The sequence below is a fragment of the Canis aureus genome, chromosome 25 (genome assembly GCF_053574225.1).
Source record: "Canis aureus isolate CA01 chromosome 25, VMU_Caureus_v.1.0, whole genome shotgun sequence".
Lineage (NCBI taxonomy): Eukaryota > Metazoa > Chordata > Mammalia > Carnivora > Canidae > Canis > Canis aureus.
Genome location: NC_135635.1, coordinates 23,728,526 through 23,746,164, shown reverse-complemented (window position 1 = coordinate 23,746,164; position 17,639 = coordinate 23,728,526). Strand labels below are relative to the sequence as shown.

Below are 17,639 nucleotides of genomic sequence, written 5' to 3'. Positions count from 1 at the left end.
CTGGCTCCCTGCATGGAGCCTGCTTCTTCCTCTGCCTGTGTCTCTACCTCTCTCTCTCTCTTTCTCTCTCTCTGTGTGTTTCTCATGAACAAATAAACAAATAAAATCTTTTTAAAAAATGAATAAATAAATAAAGGAAAGAGCTAGTTTCCATAATGTGTGAAAAGGTCTTTTAAATCAGTAATAAAAAAGATCAATACTCAATAGTAAAACAGGCAAATGATGTAACTTGCTCAAAGAAAAGAAAACAGAAATGGTTCTTAAACAAAGATGTTCAGCATCCTTTAATACAAATATAATTTACAGCGACAATATGATAACCATTATTTTTAAACCTATCAGTATGGCAAATAATTAAAACTTTGTTGAATATTTCATGCTAATTGTATTATCCATTCATAAGCAATTTGTTCCCTCTCTTGCTATCCTCCGGGGTGAGTCTCATTCCTACCTCACTGACTTTGTCTTAGATATGTTAACTTGCGTTGGTCAAAGGAATATGGTGCTTTCTGTATGAAAGATTCATTTGGCTCTGCCACTTCATCTTTGTCTGCCTTCCACCATGAAAATAGCATGTCCCAGACTGAGGCTAGTCACATCAGCTGACATCTTACAATGAGAAGAGACATGGAGCCAAATGTACTCCAGCCCAGTCCAATCAAGCCAACATGCAGCTGACTCACAGCTAACCCAGAGTCCTCATGTAACACATATAAGAAAAAAAATAATTGTAATCCATGGACAGAGTGGGATTATTTGTTATAGCAAAAGCTTACGACCACTTGCAGTCTGTTTATTACTTATGGAAACAAGCTTTCTTGTATATTACCAGTAGAAATGTATATCAATATAAATCTTATGGGTGGCAATTTGGAAATATCTACCAAAATTACAAAGCAAATTCCACTTCTGGGAATTTACTAGAAATACACATTGACATGCACAGAATGTTATGTATTCAAAGCTAGACATTGTAGAACAGCCTGTAATAGAAGACTGGTAACAACCCAAAGGTCTATTGATTAGAGATATAACAACACAATGGTATACCATACAGCTATTAAAAAAAAGACTGTAACTATGCACTGATACAAAAAAGAACTTCAATAAATTGACATATATTAAGTGAAAAAGGAAAATTCATAACTAACTGAGCACAGTATGCTGCAAAAATGTGTGACCATAAGACATCAAGTTTCTTTTTGCTTGTATGTGCATATGAAAACAATGGAAGGACACATAAGAAGATGAAACAAAAATAATTATAATGGTGGGGCACAGAGAAGTGGGAACTGAACAGTTGGAACAAAGGTGAGTTAAAACTTTTTGCTCAAAAATTAAAAAATAAATAAAACCTTTCACTATATGATTTTCTAGCTTTGTATATTTTTCATTTTGAATGTGAATCCACTTCTTTTTCAAAAAACTTAAATGTACATAAATCAAATTATTTAAACACATCTAATTGATTTATACTTTTACAATTATTCACAATAATTGATTACATCATTTACACATCTAATTAAACTAAAAACTCTTCAAAGGTTGTCTATAACTATACATATTTCTCAGATTTAGAAAGACAGACCCTACACAAACATATTGTCAGAGGTCTGTAATAGTATATAAAATATTTGTTATTAAAAAGCATTTTACCTGCTAGAAAGACCAAAATTTTCATTTTTAATTATAATCCTCAAGTTAAAGATATTTTCATAGAGTACAATTTCAGTTTCTGGAATAAATATATCTTTAAAATTCAAAGATCCCAGTGTATCTATTCTTTCAAAGAAGCTATATATAACTCAAGTTTGAAAGATGATAGCCTTTAATAAGTCAAAAGTCCTTAATACACCATATTTGGCTCTGTCATGGTCTCCTTATCCAACCTTATCTCTCCCTACACAGCATGAACTTCATTCTCCAACTACATTGGACTGATATAGCTGTGGCAAAGAGCCTGCTGTTTCTTCTCTTCAATGCTTTTGTGTGAAATGTGCATTACTCCTGAAATATCTTCCACAATTCCTTACTCCAATTTATTAGGCTACTTCCTACTCATCCTTTAAGATTTGTTGAAGCATCAGACCTTAGTGGAATCCTATCTCGATCCCTAACTTGTTATTCTTCTTGGGACTTCCACAATACTCAGTAGAACATAAGCTCTCACCATTTCACTCTAAGCTCTATAAAGATAGATACTCTGTCATGTGTATCCTGCAGATCATTTCAACATACTGTAGTATTCATTGCATTCTCTATCTGAAGAAAAACTCAGGAGACTCCAAGACCCTAAATTTGTATGTACTGGTATCACTAGGCATTGCACAATCTATTTTCCAAGTTCAGGACATGCTTCCTCCTCCTCATCTTTACATCTGGGTTTAAATATTACTTCCTTCTTCTGCATGTGGATGTCCAATTTTCCCAACACCATTTATTGAAGAGACTGTCTTTCTTCCAATGGATAGTCTTTCCTCCTTTATCGAATATTAGTTGCCCATAAAGTTCAGGGTCCACTTCTGGATTCTCTATTCTGTTGCACTGATCTATGTGTCTGTTTTTGGGCCAGTACCACCCCGATGTTTATAGCAGCAATGGCCACGATAGCCAAACTGTGGAAGGAGCCTCGGTGTCCAACGAAAGATGAATGGATAAAGAAGATGTGGTTTATGTATACAATGGAATATTACTCAGCTATTAGAAATGACAAATACCCACCATTTGCTTCAACATGGATGGAACTGGAGGGTATTATGCTGAGTGAAGTAAGCCAGTCGGAGAAGGACAAACATTATATGTTCTCATTCATTTGGGGAATATAAATAATAGTGAAAGGGAATATAAGGGAAGGGGGAAGAAATGTGTGGGAAATATCAGAAAGGGAGACAGAACGTAAAGACTGCTAACTCTGGGAAACGAACTAGGGGTGTTGGAAGGGGAGGAGGGCGGGGGGTGGGAGTGAATGGGTGACGGGCACTGGGGGTTATTCTGTATGTTAGTAAATTGAACACCAATTAAAAAAATAAATAAATAAATAAATATTACTTCCTCAAAAAAGTCTTCCCTACACCAGGATTGAAGTATAAGGAAACAACATGTGGTGGGGTGTCAAAGTTCATGGGGTGGTATTAACAGAAGTTTGGAAGTTGGAATTTATTTTTAGGAAAAATGATGCTACCTTGAATTTGACAGAGAGATTTCCAACTTAGAGGTGGAAATATTACACTGAAGTGAAAATATAGAAAAGTAGACTTTATTCCATAAGGCTGTTTTCTAAGGTGAGCAAAACACTTAATTAGAAAGGATAAAGTTTTAAGAAAGGACAAGCAACATAAGGGTGATTTTTTTTTCTTTCTTCTTCTTTTTTTTTTTACAAAAAAGACACCTGTTTAAAAAGCCACTGATTTTGGCAATTAGGCAGTCATTGATGAGAGATACTCTTAAAATACCCGAAGAACCGAGTTTATCTCTGGTAAAACGAAACCATAAACTCTATAGCCTTTCTCCACCTCTCTGCAAACACACACACACACACACACACACACACACACACACACAAACTTACAAACACATAACACACGCATGCATGCATGCATGCACGTACACACACAAGTATTTTATTCCCTTCCACAAATGAAACTCTACAAACAACATAGGGTCTCCATAGTAAGAATTGCTTCAGAAAGAAAAAAACTATGTTCTTCTCTAGGATTTTGATGGAATCTTGTCTCACATTTAGATCTTTCATCCATTTTGAGTTTATCTTTGTGTATGGTGAAAGAGAGTGGTCTAGTTTCATTCTTCTGCATGTGGATGTCCAATTTTCCCAGCACCATTTATTGAAGAGCCTGTCTTTCTTCCAATGGATAGTCTTTCCTCCTTTATCGAGTATTAGTTGACCATAAAGTTCAGGGTCCACTTCTGGGTTCTCTATTCTGTTCCATTGATCTATGTGTCTGTTTTTGTGCCAGTACCACACTGTCGTGATGACCACAGCTTTGTAGTACAACCTGAAATCTGGCATTGTGATGCCCCCAGATATGGTTTTCTTTTTTAAAATTCCCCTGGCTATTCGGGGTCTTTTCTGATTCCACACAAATCTTAAAATTATTTGTTCTAACTCTCTGAAGAAAGTCCATGCTATTTTGATAGGGATTGCATTAAACGTGTATATTGCCCTGGGTAACATTGACATTTTCACAATATTAATTCTGCCAATCCATGAGCATGGAATATTTTTCCATCTCTTTGTGTCTTCCTCAATTTCTTTCAGAAGTGTTCTATAGTTTTGAGGGTATAGATCCTTTACATCTTTGGTTAGGTTTATTCCTAGGTATCTTATGCTTTTGGGTGCAATTGTAAATGGGATTGACTCCTTAATTTCTCTTTCTTCAGTCTCATTGTTAGTGTATAGAAATGCCACTGATTTCTGGGCATTGATTTTGTATCCTGCCACGCTACCGAATGGCTGTATGAGTTCTAGCACCCTTTTTGAACTCGGCCACAGTAACTTCTTGCAAGATACATCCACGAAGGCAAAAGAAACAAAAGCAAAAATGAACTATTGGGACTTCATCAAGATAAGAAGCTTTTGCACAGCAAAGGATACAGTCAAGAAAACTCAAAGAAAACCTACAGAATGGGAGAAGATATTTGCAAATGACATATCAGATAAAGGGCTAGTTTCCAAGATCTATAAAGAACTTATTAAACTCAACACCAAAGAAACCAACAATCCAATCATGAAATGGGCAAAAGACATGAACAGAAATCTCACAGAGGAAGACATAGACATGGTCAACATGCATATGAGAAAATGCTCTGCATCACTTGCCATCAAGGAAATACAAATCAAAACCACAATGAGATACCACCTCACGTCAGTGAGAATGGGGCAAATTAACAAGGCAGGAAACAACAAATTGTTGGAGAGGATGCGGAGAAAAGGGAACCCTCTTACACTGTTGGTGGGAATGTGAACTGGTGCAGCCACTCTGGAAAACTGTGTGGAGGTTCCTCAAAGAGTTAAAAATAGACCTGCCCTACGACCCAGCAATTGCACTGTTGGGGATTTACCCCAAAGAAACAGATGCAATGAAATACTGGGACACCTGCACCCCGATGTTTATAGCAGCAATGGCCACAATAGCCAAACTGTGGAAGGAGCCTCGGTGTCCATCGAAAGATGAGTGGATAAAGAAGATGTGGTTTATGTATACAATGGAATATTACTCAGCTACTAGAAATGACAAATACCCACCATTTGCTTCAACGTGGATGGAACTGGAGGGTATTATGCTGAGTGAAGTAAGTCAGTCGGAGAAGGACAAACATTATATGTTCTCATTCATGTGGGGAATATAAATAACAGTGAAAGAGAATATAAGGGAAGGGAGAAGAAATGTGTGGGAAATCAGAAAGGGAGACAGAATGTAAAGGCTGCTAACTCTGGGAAACGAACTAGGGGTGGTAAAAGGGGAGGAGGGCGGGGGGTGGGAGTGAATGGGTGACGGGCACTGGGGGTTATTCTGTATGTTGGTAAATTGAACACCAATAAAAAATAAATTTAAAAAAAAAGAAAAAGAAAAAAACTATCACTGACTACTGACAACTATCACACATACTCTAGGAAATATAAACCAATGAGGAAAAAAAAATGTTGAGATTTAAAAGTGTCTACACACACACACACACACACACACACACGTCTAAAGTTTTTGAGAAAAATTTTAAAAATAATGGACTAGTCACTGCTCTCATAACATAATGGACTTCTTTATTAATTTCATAATGGCAATAATCCCTGTCAAATATAACTGCCATTCCAGTTTTCCATGTGTCCAGATGCTATTTTGGCAATTAGGCAGTCACTGCCATTTTTATTGCATTTAAAGTGATCAAGTATGCAATTGCCCACTGTTGTCCTTTTCTTCCAGTACAAAGATTTGAATCTTATTTTTGATCTAAAAATATTCCATTTATATCTCTTTGTTGATAGATTTTCCTGTAGCTTTATTTCAAGGTCCTGTAGAAATCATTAGTGACATTATGCCAAGGGCTGAACCTCATAAGCAACCTGAACAGTTTGATTCACTGAAAAACCAACCCACAATTCACTAAAAGAAAATGTAATAATGATCTTGTCCAATTAAAACTGTTAAATTAAATGGAGAGAATCTAATGATTTTCCCTTATCATTCTGATATTCTGGAAGCATGGCAGGGGAATAATAAATATCAACACATGTTAAAGATGCCTACTCTGTTTTAGTTTAAGGAAAGCAAGCAAATTTTTTAAAAGGAAAATGCACTATTACATAAAGGGCATACTACTGGAAGCATCCAGGTACAAAAAGGGGCAAATATCCTCCTCTTAACTAAAACATACTTAAATAATTTCTTAAGAAAGATAAATAGAAAGCTATCCTATTAACATGTTGAAGAAGAACAAGAGAAAATAAGAATGCTGCCTGAGAATAAGATTAGTTATGGCAAATGCAAATAGACAAAGGTTCTATTCTATTAGTTCAAAATTAATAAATTTATCTCATTTCTCTCTTTCTGTAATTCCTGTAAAATACATATGACCATGACTTTCTGTTACATATGTGCAGTTCTGTCTGCATGCTAACAGTTTAAGAAATTATAAAAGCAGATGCAGAATTCAAGGAATTGTTTTTGATCTCTGAATCTGACATATCTATATAAGAGCAAAATTCAGTATGAAGGGGAAAAAGACTGGTTAATTTAATGACCTCACCATAGAGAGCTTTCAGAGATATGCTCAACAGGATTACAACAACTGACTTTATCTTGAGTTTGTCGTGCATGCATGCATGCACGAATGAAGTACAAAACATTGGGAGTAACTGTTCAGTGGACTGTTTTTGCATTTGAAATGTAGACTATTTAAATAAGCATTCTGCAAACAAAACCAGTTGATGATAAGCTAGTTATAACTAGTTAATAAAAATCTAAAGCAGTAATCCTCAAGCTTTTAGCCTTAAAATACTTTTTCAAAACCAAAAACAAAACAAAACTTAGGGGTAGCAGATAAATTAAAGAATGGTGGTGAATTTGTGAGAGTACTGGAGTAGAGTTGGAGTGGAAGAGCATTGCAGTAAACCTCTGTCTTCAAAGCATAATTAGAAAAGCCTCATGCCAAAAGAATTCTAAGTGTCTGCAGAAACAAATTAAGACATATCATGGGAGGTAAATATTAGAGTTATTAGAGTATTAAAAGAATATAAAATAGATACTTATATTTTATAACCTATACCATAAAATGCCTTATTTAATCACAAGTTTGCCTTTTCCTCTATATTATTTTTTCACTATCCCAATTTACCACATGATTGTAATTGTCATATTTCACACAATTCCACACAAACACTTGTCTGGACACAGAAAAGACACACCTAAGTTACTAAGTATTTTATGCTTCCCCAAAAGATAGTTATCCTGTTAGCATAGGGGTTCCAGTATAGGAAGTCCAGAAGAATATACATGTTCACATATCCTCATAGGCCAACCTTAAAAAGGAAGCCAACATGCTAACCTGATAGACTCCTGAAGAAGATTGTTAATTGTTTGGATGTGTTAAGTCCAGCATAACAGGGGTGCTTCCCTAAATTTATATTCCCTAAATACGTGTGTATATGCACATATATGTTATATAATCTACATGTGGTTTTTAAATTATTTTTTAATTTGAATTCAAATACATATGTGTTATATATCAAGTAACCCAGTACGATCATTTACCTCAGTGTTTTTCTAATACTTCAAGCACTTCAAATAGAGAAAAGAAAGCTTTTTTCGATTAATTATCTAAAATATAACTATGTTCATATAAATATACACATAGGGGCATCTATATGTCTATAAAATTAAGACTGTATTTATGTTTCTGCCAAGTTTGGCCCACCTTGAGAAATGAAATCTTTGACAGCAACCCATAACATCAGAAAGCTGTCAGGCTGAGCTTGCAAAAAATTAGACTGATGAAGCACCCACCAGGGTCACAGACCTCAGCAAGACCAAACCCCAGCACCAGAGCAAAGGTAGCTAAGTGGCAGGTTCCTGGGCAGCCCCAGGACTGGCAGGCCATGCAGGGAATGTGCCTAGCATGCACATTCACGTCCATGGTGCGCTTTGCGCACAGTAGCATTGCCTCATTTGTGGCCCTGTTGGCCAACTACCCTTCCCATGAAGCCGGTGCAACTTACCACATCCAGTATCCAGATCGGGTAGATAGCATGCACGGTGGCCTGAACACCAAGAGTGGCCAGTATCAAATCAGTCTCAGGTGGCCTGCACTGTTATGTGCGAGGCAAAGGCCCACCTGCTTATCAACTTGTCCTTTGGTTTTATTGACCACTAACACTTCAACACCAGCCGTTAGATCATGTTGGGCCCCTGTCAGATCCTGCCTCGAAAACACCAGCAACCACAGCCACCATCAGGCATGAAGACCAGAGGTAAAGCACCCTGGCACTAGACAATTTCATGGGCACACTGTGAACTGACCCCCCGCATAGAGGATAATGGTTCCCTTGAGATACTTTCAGTGTAACAACCACAACCCCTGGGAAGATGTGCAGAAGTAAGCGACATGCCTGTGTAGCACCTTGAGACACATTGTCAGACCACAGTGATGCTCAGCCTTGTTTAAGTTTTGAGTTGTCCATTACTTGATGCAGATTATTTCATTATTTATTCAAGATTTCAAAGAAGCAGCAGAAATATCCTTCTGCATATTTAGTTTTCTGAGTAGAGGTATAGTTGGGGAAGAAGGGATAGGAATCCAACACTTTTTTTCCTTTCCTTCTCCCCACATTTCTTCTCCATTTCAGAGGAAACATATATATGTGTATATATGTGTATATATATGTGTATATATATATATGTGTATATATATTTTTTCCTCTGAAAAAAAATATATATATATACGCACACACACATATATATTATATATGCATGCAAGTGAATGCATTAAGAAATTTGCTTGAGTAAATGACCTATACTGGGCTGTTTTTTCTCTTTTCCCCTCTGTGTAAAGGAGAGGAACAAGTTCATTTCTACTTAGGCAGAAACTTAAAGGCAGGGAATTCTGTGCACCAATTTTCATAAACACCTAGGTAATAAGTTTTATCTTTCAATGTTTATTGTATATATTGAAAATAAACACATTAAGTTAAAATTAAGTTAATTTACCCAAAATAGTTTATTTGAGCAGAAGTGAAACTACAGAAATGGCAATGAATAAAAATATATTGAACTGCCCAGTAAAGTTAATTAAATCTTATTAATCTAATTAACAAATAGGCCTGTTTCTCGACATTGACATTTAATGTACATGATAGGATGAATTTTATGCAATATGAATACTGAGCACATATGTATTTATAATTCATATGCATTGACTGAACTATATACCAACATTGCAGAAGCAATATAGTGCAGAATCATAAACATTTATTATGTGAAGTCAGAGAACCTAGGTTCAAGTCATAATTCTGCCTCGATGCCTCTGATCCTCAGTTGTTTCATTTGTAAAGTGGGGATGATACCAATATACCTATCTTTCAAAAGTGATATAAATATTTAATATTACAATATCCATAAAAATGCTTTGAAAACTATGACATGGAATGTGTTAGTAATTATTATAGCCAGTAAGTTATTGTTTATAAACTTAGAGAAGTAACTCCAGTGCATATAATAAATCACACAAATTCCTATGTAAAATGACCCCTTTCAATAATACCACTCTTCATACCAGTGATTATATTTTCCTCTTGAGTGAATGATACTGAAAAGAGCAATAAGATGCTTTCCGGCAGCTGCATATTTAACCCATAGTCAATTATTTTTAGATTGTTTATGTTGCATACAATGCATATTGTAAGAAAGGAAACAAAAACATTAAGACTCTGAAATGAGCTTGTAAATGTTAAGATTATTTAAGCATTTCATTTATTATACGATTTATATGATGTATAGCATAAGCATACACACACAGAAAGGAAATGAATTTGAAAAGTCAACACTAGGTGGGTCCATAGTAATGAACTGAACATTTTATATTGAAATGTGAGAAATGTCTCTGTTTAAAATAGATGCATTGCAGCTCAAAAAAAGCCAATTGAAATGGAGCAAAATCAAAAGCTCAGTTGGTATTTTTAAAAGGCATATAAAATACTTATAAATAGGAAATATTAAAAAGTAACTATGCAAAATATTCTAAATTATTTTTAATTTGGTGACTTAGTATCTGCCAAAACAGTTTCTTTTCTTTTCTTTTTAAGATTTTATTTATTTATTCATGAGCGACACAGAGAGAGAGAGGCAGAGACATAGGCAGAGAAAGAGAAGCAGGCTCCATGCAGGGAGCCCGATGTGGGACTCGATCCTGGGACCCCAGGATCATGCCCTAGGCCAAAAGCAGGTGCTAACTGCTGAGCCACCCAGGAGTCCCAACAGTTTCTTTTCATAAAATTATACAGACAATATGCAACATAGAAAAGGAATAGGAGGATAGTATATAGTATATAAGTTATCTAGAATAATAGTTCCCTAGAGAAATATCTTTCTTTTTAAAAACTACGTATTTTTTAAAATATCCTAATAATTTCATGATAATTTTAAGCCAATGGATGTGAGAAAAACTCTGCATTTTATTTCTGCAATAAAACAATGTAGGATAGTAACATATATGAAAAAATATTTTGGTATAAGAGAATGAAAAACTAGAAAGACTCTTTAAAATATTTACCTATTTATTTTACATATATGAGGGAGGGCAGAGGGAGAGAGAGAATCCTCAAGCAGACTCCCCATTGAGCACAAAGCCCAACACAGAGCTCCATCCCAATTGAAATCAAGAGTCAGCTGCTTAACTGACTGAAAAACCCAGGTACCTCAAGAAATTGGAAAGACTTTTTAACCAAGTTTTAGTAATAAGAAATTAAAATGATTATTAAGCATAAACAGACCTTAATTCTTCCTGTCTTTATCCTTTTATTGTCCTAAATTTGATGTTCCTAGCTGAAAAACTTTTGAAGAATATGAAGTTTAGTTTTGTGACTGAGAAGATCCCTATAATTTCAAGGATATGGTAAAATATAGATCAAGGATAAATAAATGTAGCCTTACATTTATTAAGAATTTACTCATGGCAAAAAAACACTCTTCAACCAGCACTTTGAGGTAGATATTCTTGTTAGTACCAACCTGATTAGAGTACAAAATCAGAGACACTAAGTAATTTGTCAATGATCAAACAGTGGAAGGCAGAACATAGATTCTACATGACTCCCTAGTACTGGTTTTTTCAGCCAAACTTCCTCAAAACAGTGTCTCTGCTTATTGTTACCATTTAAGCATCTTATATTCACTTCCCAATAAAATATAGTATGGCTTTCATGAACAAAGAGGGCTACCAAAACTACTAAGATTAACAATGACCTCCATATTACCAAATCTGGTAGAAATTTCCATTTTTCTATAACTTGCCCTTGGCCAACCCTTCCTTTAAACAGTTTCTTCTATTTATTTCCATTACAGGAGGCTCCTATTTTTCATCACAATTCTCTGTCTGCACCTTTTTGGACTTTGAGTGTTCCTTCTATGCTCAACCTTTGAATGTTGGAGCTGCTTGGTGTGAGCATCAATTCTCAATATTCTCTATTTCATGGACAATTTCATTTAAGCTTTTTTATTTTAAAAATATGTATATGTCAAGACCCCAAAATAATATTTCTATCTCAGACCCCTCTTCTAATTTTATATCTCCACTTGGATGCCTTATTCATATCTCAAACTCAACATGTCTCCTAAATAAACTCATCCCCTCACTAATATCCACTCCAATTTTTCTGTCATGATAAATGGAGCCAACATCCATCCAACTGTTTGGGCCAAGACTAGGATTCAATTATTCTTGACACTTTTGTCTCCCTTGGGCCCCAAATCTACTTTGTCTTCAAGTGTGTCTAGCTCTATTTCTTAAAAATATGTCTTGAATCATTTGATTGTCTCTAGTGCCAATGTCACCAAAACAATCCAAAGCATTGTCATCTGCTAAAATACTATAATTTTCTCTTAGTCTGCCTCTACTTACTCCTTCTCTTCAATCCATATTTTTCCACAAATGCCCAGATTGGTGTTCTTCAGAAAAAAATCTTATCATGTTATCTCCTATGCATCAAATTCTTCAGTCTTCACATTTCATTTAGAATCAAGTCCATAACTTTTACTATAATCCATGCAAGGCCACTTTTTAAAATTAATTAAATATTTTTAAAAGATTTTATATATTAATGACAGAAATTTTTAAAATAATTAAGTATTTTTTAAATATTTTATTTATTTATTCATAACAGAGAAAGAGAGAGGCAGAAACACGGGCAGAGGGAGAAGCAGGCTCCACGCAAAGAGCCTGATGTAGGCTGAAGGCAGATGCTCAACCACTGAGCCACCCAGGCATCCCTCTCATGAATAAATTAATAAAATCTTTAAAAAATAATAATATGGTCTATATCATGGCCTATCACGAACAGAAAAGTAATGATTCTCTTCCTCTTAACAAAGGAGCACCTAATAGACTTTCAGCTTTTTAACAACTTTATAGAGATAGAACTCACATACTATGCAATTCACCCATTTAAAGTAGACAGTTTAGGGGGATCTGAGTGGCTCAGTCGGTTAAGCATCTGACTCTTGATTTCAGCTCAGGTCATTATATCAGGGTCCTGGGATTGATCCCTGCATGGGGCTCCACACTCAGTGGGGAGTCTGCTTGAAATTCTCTCTATATTATATATTCCACAAACTAGATAATAATAGGTAGTTTATTTTCTCATTTTATAGAAAGTGAGGCTCTAGAAGAACCATATTTACAAAAGGAACAGAATAACTCAATGCTTCTCAAAATTTTACTAAAGCAGTTATTCATCTCTATGTTCAATAACTATATATTAGGTATTTAATGAAATATCCAATACAGGGTAATACAGATTATAAAACTAAATGCTAAGACACTAAACAGATCCTGGAAAAATTCCTAATATTTTTCTTTCTTCTTTTTAGTTTATATGTTTTTGCTACAGTTGTTGACATTAACATTGTCTTAGTGACTTGAACAAAAATCTACAGCCTCCTTCCAAGTTAAAAGAAAAAATATCACCTAAATATGATCTAGTTTTAAAAGAGGAAGGGATTATGGGGAGGAATAATCATCACAGATTGATAAATTACAACCTGTCGATCTTCTTTCTTTTTAAACTCTATATTATGATCTTCCTCTAAATAAGTAGGTCCATGATTATTCTCTGAACACCACTAGGTTTCTGGGCAAGGATGATAGGAAGATAACATAGAAAGAGAATGAATGTTTTGCAAAAAATGAAGGAGAAAAGTAATTTGTGGAATCATCATTTTAAAATGAATGGATTGATTGCAGAAAAGGAACAACAAATGATTAGGATTAAGTTTCAGTGATATGAAAATAAAGGAAAACCCTAGTAGAGAAAAAATTAGAATTAGAATAAATTAATTAAAAAATTGAAATGTGTCATGAAAAATACAATATAAGGAAGAAAATTATCTAGGTATGTTTGGGAAAATATCTATAAAATCAGGTTAATAAAAAGAAGCTAAAATAGCAATATAAAAGTAAATCTCTTCTATTTGAAGATAAAGTAAAATAATTCCTATTTCACTACGCATCCACCTTGTATCAAAATTGTCAGTTACAAAAATAAAATAAATTTCCATTAGTCTTCTTATTTATATGTAGAAAGTCCATACCCCTAAGCACTAGAAAAATGCATCTAAAAATGGAAAATGTAAAATTGTAAATGTTACATAGATAACCAGAGTAAGAGTACCATCTAAAACTTTATTGGCTTTTCATCTTATGGACAATTCAGTACAATAACATTACAGCCAAACCAAAATGTAATTCTTTTTTTTTTTATTTTAAATTTTTTTTTTTTACAAACTGTAATTCGTAAGGTGAATTTGATGGGCTTATATAAAAAAAATACAAAACTAAGGCAGGATTAAGTATAAAACATGGAAGACCAAAATACTAAATTCATTCACTAAGGTCCTATTTATTCTCTGTATATTCAGATTTAACTTTTTTTAAATCATTTATATTGGTTGATAGGTTAGTTTTTCTGAAGTGTGGTTTGTTTTGTCTTTATTATAGTCATTAGTGCCTTGCTATGAATGATTTGTTTGTCTTACAGAAGCTTTGTAATATGATGCATCTCCTTCTATGGGACAGTGTGATGTCACAATAAAGACCATGGATTTTAGAGACAAACTGTCTAGGTTCATATCCTGTCTCTGCCACTCATTTACTACTCTCTGTGCCTCAGTTTCCCCATCTCTTAAGTAAGGCTGATAATAATATCTACTTGATAGGATTATGGTAAGGATAAAATTAATGAATATGCATAACGGAAGTACTTTACTCATGTTATGCACTATTTAACTTTTGCTATTAAGACTAGAAAGAACTTCAAACATTTTATACTCTGAGACTTGTGTTTATCCATGTTACTTAACCTAACAAAAGTGATCCTTCTCAGCTTACTAGTAAGAAAGTTACTATGAGTGAATTAGGTTAGCATATTCTTTCCAGTTATAGACAACAGCCTCAAATATAGTTAATATAATTAATTTTAACTATTAAGCATAGCAATGAATAAAAAGGCATATTTTTATATATGATGTAAATATATAAATATAAAGTACAAACCAATTTATTATTTAGCTGTTATTTATTGACTTGAAATAGCTGACTTTAAAATAAATATGAAAAAATTTAAATTCCTTCAGAGTATGGAACTTAGTGAAATCTTTAGTTCTAAAATACTGTGAACTGATTAAAGAAAAAAAGAAAGTTGTGTCTGAAATTAAATAAATCTAAAAACCATTTTGTCAGAATTCTTAAGGAACTGACACCAGACAGTTCAACTAAATCTTGGGAAAACAGTTGAACAGTCTCTCCAAAAGTTTTCAGTCTCATCTCATCACATGACCTATGGGATGAGCACTGGGTGTTATATGCAACTGAATAATTATTGGAAACTACCTCTGAATCTAATGACGTACTATATATTGCTAATTGAATTTAAATATAAAAAACCTTTCAGTCTCTTATAGACTATGTTTTTATTTCTATCAGGTGAACATCATATATGTATTTTTTTTTTAATTTTAAAAAAGGAAGTGGAGGAAGGTAAGAAAGAAAGGGAGAGAAAGTTAGTAGAACCCAAGAAACAAATCTAGGCTTTGGCTTAATATTAATCATTTTATCAAAAACAGATGAATGCAAGATTTGTTAAGCCTAGAAACCATATGAGTCTAAGTAGATTTAAATAATGAAAGGGATATTCTTAGGAGGTGATATGGAAATCCATTAGACATTCATCTGAAGGCAGACATAGAGATGTCACCAAAGTGGGTAAACTCTGTCATTATAACTCTGTCATTGAGTCCCTTTTATATGGCTGGGGTGTACAACAAAGAACATTAAACCCACTGATAAGACCCTATATTCACTGTCAGCCCACCATTTGTTTAAAAAAAAAACAAAATAAAATATCAACTTTTATAAAAAATCTTTTGGTTTAGAAGTAGAAGAATAAAGTTAGATGTCAAAAGAAATATAGGAGACAAAGATGGGAAAAGAGGAAGGAATTAGCAGAAACAGGATTCAGAATCCTAAGGCAGGTCCTTTTCCCAAATACACTTTTATGAAAGACTCTCACGATTGAATTTTGTTTTTAACCTAACTACCTTCTGTGAAATATCATTAAGTTCATACCTGGGTAAACATTATTTGGAGATGAGAAATAGGGACAATGGCAAGAGGATAAGATTTATAGTAAGAGACTATCATCTATAACTTAATGTGAATTAATTTAGTCAAGATTGATTTCTTCCAACTTTTCTTTGAGGTCCTGAGCACAATATGGAGAGGCTCAGAGGGGAGGTAGTAAGGGATAATTTTTGAATATGGAGCAAGGTATAAAGTGATGCTATACTATTCTATCACTACCCAGTTCCCAACTCCCAAAAAAGTAAAATCAATTACACTGAAGCTTGAGTAAACAGAGATGTGGTCTAATAGAGGGGTGCCTGGGTGACTCAGTGGGATGAGGGCCTGGCTCTTGATTTCACATCAGCTTATAACTTCAGGGTCATGGGATCAAGCCCCACATTGTGTTCTGCACTCAACGGGGAGTCTGCTTGAAATTCTCTCTCTCTCTCCCCCTCTGCCTCCGTGACCCCACCACACTCTCCCTCTGTCTCTCTCTGTCTGTCTCTCTCTCTCTCCTGTCAAATAATACATAAATCTCTAAAAAAAGAAACAGAGAAGTGGTATAACAGAAAAAAGGTGAGAATGCAGAGGCTGAAAGTGTTGAGAACAAAATGATCTTGTTATTTTATCAATGCTACTCTTCTACCTAGGAAAAGGAAGAAAAACAAATACTTTTCTTTTCCCTCTTGAACTACAAGTACCCCTGACTACCAATTCTAAACTTGTGTGACCTATAGCCCAGATACTAATTTGTGGATTAAATAAGCTTTTGTGAGCTGGCCAGTTATCCAAAAAAATTACAACTTATTTCTGTAGGAAAATGTGTTGTGAATTCCAAATTCCAAACAAACTATTTGAAACAACCTGTTCACAAGTTTTGGGACAGCTTGCACACTGTGTGTTTTGGATTTACAAAGTTAAATGACACCTTACTGGGTAAAAACGTATTATGACATGTGATTCATATAACTATTATTAATCTTCAATAAATTCTGCTGGAGTAAGTACCCTAAGGTGTGCTAACTTAATTTAAACCTCTGTAAAATGTAGCTGGTAAATTTCCAAGAACAGATTGACTCACGATATTTTCAATGTCCAAAAATTTGTCTTTTAGTCATAAAGTAAAGAAAACCATGTTGCATATTTCAACACTTATGTCTTCAATCTAAAATAAAAATGAAGTCCAAATGTAGCCAATATCAAAAATGAACCAATCAAGAATATCAAAGTTTAAAACTGTTTCCTTTGATTTATTTTTAATATAGGAAACAAAACTTTGAAATTAGTAGTAGAAAGCACATACAGTTTTAATTATACACAGAAAATATAAGACTAGCTATTCCCAAAATACCATCACCTGTTTTTGCTATACATCATTTTTCTGTGCTATTCAATATCCTTTGCAATCATTATCCAATTCTTCTTCACAATACATGAAATGCTATAATTATAGAAATAAGGTCAAATATTTGCTTTCAATCTAAGTGATAAGGAATTTATTGCCTTTGTCATAAACCAATCTTGAGTTCAAAATCAATGAGAACACTATGATTTTTCTCACTCTGGGTTCCATACCTAGCTTATTTCAACCTATGTTGCTCAGAAATATAAGGCTTGTCAACATTAAAAGAAAGCTGCTTAATAACTGATTTTTGCATCTCTATAAAAGAATTAGATATAATTTTGCATGTAATCCACAAAATGGTTTATTACCTTTAGATCCTACATATAAGAAATTTAATTATTTAGGTAACTTACACCATCACACTTTTCCATCCTCTTTTAAGGTTTTAGAT

The 17,639-nt window shown here is 34.1% G+C and overlaps 1 protein-coding gene and 1 long non-coding RNA gene across 26 annotated transcripts in view; one reads left to right on the top strand and one right to left on the bottom strand.

Moving 5' to 3' along the window:
* Positions 1-17,639, bottom strand: part of SOX5 (SRY-box transcription factor 5) — a 994,522-nt gene that overhangs the window by 410,698 nt on the left and 566,185 nt on the right. The gene's annotated exons all lie outside the window — the stretch shown is intronic.
* Positions 14,322-17,639, top strand: part of LOC144297090 (uncharacterized) — a 118,331-nt gene continuing 115,013 nt past the window's right edge. For 7 of the 9 annotated variants that reach the window (XR_013364145.1, XR_013364151.1, XR_013364147.1 and 4 more), the window contains exon 1: positions 14,345-14,445. This is a non-coding gene — a long non-coding RNA (uncharacterized LOC144297090). Of the gene's footprint in view, positions 14,446-17,639 lie in introns of all 9 variants that reach the window. The other 2 variants (XR_013364150.1, XR_013364153.1) reach the window with 1 other exon arrangement.